This window comes from Dipodomys spectabilis, unplaced genomic scaffold (assembly GCF_019054845.1).
Source record: "Dipodomys spectabilis isolate Male_0828 unplaced genomic scaffold, ASM1905484v1 ptg000760l, whole genome shotgun sequence".
NCBI lineage: Eukaryota > Metazoa > Chordata > Mammalia > Rodentia > Heteromyidae > Dipodomys > Dipodomys spectabilis.
Window position 1 is genome coordinate 322,920 of NW_024871437.1, and position 4,267 is coordinate 327,186.

A 4,267-nucleotide genomic window follows, 5' to 3' on the forward strand; every position below is an offset into this window, starting at 1 on the left:
CACCTGCCCACCATCCACGGACATTCACACACGTCCTCCCGTGTGCCCACCTGTCCCCACCCACCTCCCCGAGTCCTCAGGTCCTGCCTCGCACTTCCCCTGTGGGTGGCACTCCACGGGGAGCTGGGGTCGGGTGGCTGACCACAGACAGCCACAGTGGTGTGAGCGCGCGCCGCCGCCGCCCCTTGGCAGAGGTCAGCGCTGTGTGGCGGTGCCAGCCGCGGCGGGCTGCTGTCAGGTGTGCCCTGTCCTGTCTACGCACCGGGCGCCCACGTTCCCGCAGGGCTGCGGGCGGGAGGCACAGGAAGGGTGCAGAGGGGCCGGGGGCTCCTCGGCTGGGGCCCAGGGATGACGTCCGGGGGCCGCCTGGATTCCGGATGGGGTGCGTCACGGGGTGGGTGCCAGGGCACACCAGGCCTGGCCACAAACCACACTGGTGGGCCTTCCTGTCCAGCCACCTCTCCCTGCTCCAGGGCCACGGCCCAGGGCCTTTCCCCTAGATCTGGGCCAGGACTGCCAGTGGTCCCGATGCTCCGATTGGAGGGGTCAGGCCATAGCTCCACAGGCCCAGGAACCGCCCCCCCCCCCCAGCCCGCGTGGTGACAGTGACACCTTAAGATCCTGTGAGCACAACTCTGGAAAGAGGGGAACACATGAACAGATGGGGAGAGGGTGCCACGGCCCCACGGCAAGTGGGATTCAGGCCTGGGCCTACCACCCACGCCCAGCCTTCTTGCAGTCACACACACACATACCCACACATGTGCATGCACGCGTGCGCACATGTGCGTGCGCACACACACACATACACACACACACACACACACACACACACACACACACACACACGCACCATGACGCACAGGAAGGCTGATGGCGTAAGAAAGTGCTCCTCAGGTTTTGCCTCATGTTTAGACATCGTACCCAAGAGCAGAGAGAACTTTCAAGCAACATGGAGGATTCTGCAGCGAGCCCACGCCGCGCAGTCAAGTGCCGGGCAGCGGTGTGAGCAGCCGAGGCGCCCGGCTCCCGTTCTCGCGGTCCGTCTCCCTACCCCACGCGCCCGACCGGCCCCCGGACACTCCCTGTGCTTCCTTGCAGAGGCAACGGCTGGGCCAGTGTGGCGGCCTCGCCTGGGAGCAGTCAAGCCGCACGAGCCCGAGCTCAGCGCCGGGCTGAGCACAGAGGGGAAGGCCGAGCACCCGGTGAACGGGCTGCAGTGAGACCTGACCACCCCTCCCCATCACAAAGCAAACTGAGTCACTTTCCCGGCAGCCGTGGGGGGGAGGGGGAGAGGCTGAGGTCAGCCCCCAAGTGTTCCTGGAAGCCACCCAGAGCCACACCACACCGACGTCCCAGACTTCGGATCAAAGCTCAGGGCCCAAACAAAATACCCTAATGGAAGTTTCCATGACTGACTGGCTGCGGTGGAGAATTCAAAGCCACCATGTCCCAGCCCACGGTACCCGGGGGGGTTGGGGGGGAGAAGAGAAGAGGCTGGATTTTCCTTCTTTTAGATTCCAGAACAGTACTTGAACTCAGTACCTGTCGTTTATGCTCACTGGCTGAGCCACGCTTCCAACCCCTGGGTTTACGACCTTCACTTGCAGGACTCTAACTGCGTTCCGCTGGAAGCTGCCCTGCCGGCTGCAGGAGGCCCCCCGCCCCCGCGCTCCCGCCCGGCGTGGCACCAGCCCCAGCTCCGACCTTGGCACGTGGCACACACCTGCACCTACCCCCAGCTGAGGGTGGCTTCCAGAGCCCTGCTCCCCGGCCGTCCTTCCAATCTGCCCTGCACGGGCGTCACACAGACGCAGCCTGCCACAGGCATTTCCTGAATGTCACAAGCGAGGCCACAGAGCCCGTCACCAGGAGAAGAGCGTGTCGCCAGGCTGGCAGATGCCATGAGATAGCAGAGTCTAAGCGGCAGGGAAAGGCCAAAGCAAAACCATCGTTATTTGCTGATGAGGCAGAAGGAAAGCCAAAGTGAACCACTGGCAGACCATAATCATTAAAGCAGGTTTTAATAACAAATTTGTATACAAAAGCCAGATCATTTTTCATTAAACAACCTGAAGACACAGCTGTAGATAGAGGCTACTTTTCTATAAAGATATCCTGGTACTGGGGCTGGGAAGATAGCTCAGTGGTAGAGCGCTTGCCTTACATGCCTGAGGCCCTGGGTTCAATTCCTCAGCACCACATAAGCAGAAAAAGCCAGAAGTGGCGCTGTGGCTCAAGTGGTAGAGCGCTAGCCTTGAGCTGAAGAGCTGAGGGACAGCGCCCAGGCCCAGAGTTCAGGCCCCATGAACGGACCCCCAAAAAAAAAAAAAGATATCCTGGTACTAATTTAAAAGACAAATACGACCTCCAGAGACACTCCAAGCTAGATGCGCTGACTGACCGGCGAGAGCGCACCTGGCCTTCAAAGTAATAAATACCAAAGCACAAACACCTGCCAGGGATGTTGGTAAGAGGCGAGAGAGGAGGCTCTGTTTGCCCCAACGGATATCAGACATGTGAGGACAGACACTGAGACACAGAAAGGCAAAGAGGAGGAGGGTGCGGAATCAGACCAGGGAATGCAAGGTTCCCACACTGGACGCAGACCACAGCTTGCATCAGTGCACCAGGCACACGGGACCTCACACCGCGCCTCAGTGCCCATTCCCATGATTCATCCTGAAAAGTGCCGGTGCCAAACAGATGGAAATGAAACCATCTTGACAGCTCAGACTTTCCAAGCTGGAGCTCAGAGATCTGAAGTGCAAATGATTTGATTCATTGCTGATAAATTTTGATCTATTTCTGGCTCAAAAGGTGTTTTTGTTGTTTTGCTCCAGCTTTTTCTGTGTATGTGGTACTAAGGAATCGAACCCAGGGCTTCATGCGTGCTAGGCAAGCACTCTACCACTAAGCCACCTTCCCAGCCCCTGGTTCAAAAGTTTAAGTGCTGGGCTGGGAAGGTGGCTCAGTGGTAGAGCGCTTGCCTTGCATGCATGAGGCCCTGGGTTCGATTCCTCAGCACCACACAGGCAAAAAGAAAAAAGCCGGAAGTGGTGCTGTGGCTCAAGTGGTAGAGTGCTAGCCTTGAGCTGAAGAGCTGAGGGACAGCGCCCAGGCCCAGAGTTTAGGCCCCACAACCAGACCCCCTCCCCCCCAAAAAAGTTTAAGTGCTGCTATTTTAAATCAATAAGAAAAACATTGATACAATTAGAAGGCAAATGATAAAATTAAAAAAGGATTTACAATCTATATGTCAAACGTCTACTTCGTAAAAGTTAAAGTCATTTTTGTTTTTCTGGGCTGGTAGTGGGGCTTGAACTCAGGGCCTTGCACTTCCCAGGCCACACCTCTCGTTCCAACATTGGGCTGTTTATCTGGAGATAGGAGTCTTGGGGATTTATCTGCTAGGGGCTGGTTTCAAACCATGATCCTCAGATCTCAGCCTCCGGAGTAGCTGGGGTTATAGAAGTGAGGCGCCAGCATTTGACTGGTTAAGATCCTTTTACAAATAAAAACACTCGGAAGCTTGTGTCCCATGGGTGAAGAATAAGGACAGGCAGCAGGACACAGAGAGGGACCAGAGCCGGCAGACGCACCCTCGGGAGGGAGGAGCCCTGCGGGAGAGCGCTGCAAAGGCAGAGGAACAGGGGCTGGCCGCCAGCCACTGCTGTCCTGAGCACCAGCGGCCCTGCGGTCCTGGGGAAGGGACAGCAGGCCTTGGCACTGTGAGCACTGTGAGCCAGGCTCTGGCCGGCCAATCCCAAGGATTCACCCACTTTAATCTCAGAACAAAGCACCATGGTGGGCTTTGGGGCCTCCTCAGACATCATCACACATCCAGTCTCGGTGTGACTGGGTTCTGCCAGGCTGCTGACCCCACCCACGCACCTCCCCCAGGAGGGCGCAGCGCCTCCCAGCAGGCTATCCTGGGACTGGCCACACACAGACACAGGTGCGGGGTGTCCCCGCAGCGGGGAGGGGGGGAAGGGGTATCAGCAGCATGTGGCATGTCACCTGGGCCAGCCCGCCACACACAAGCAGTTTGTACATATGGGGGAGGGGGAGTAGAGTGTCCTTCTTTGGAAACTTCCAGTTCCTCAAGGAAAGCCAGAAAAGGCTTTGTTCCCTTAAAGACATTCACCTGTCACGCAGGTGGGTGGGGTGCGGCGATTGCCTGGAGACGTGGGTGGGAGCTAAGGCCCGCGCAGCATTGACCCCTCAGCGACTCAGCACGCGCAATCTCAAATTAAAGGGCAGCAGG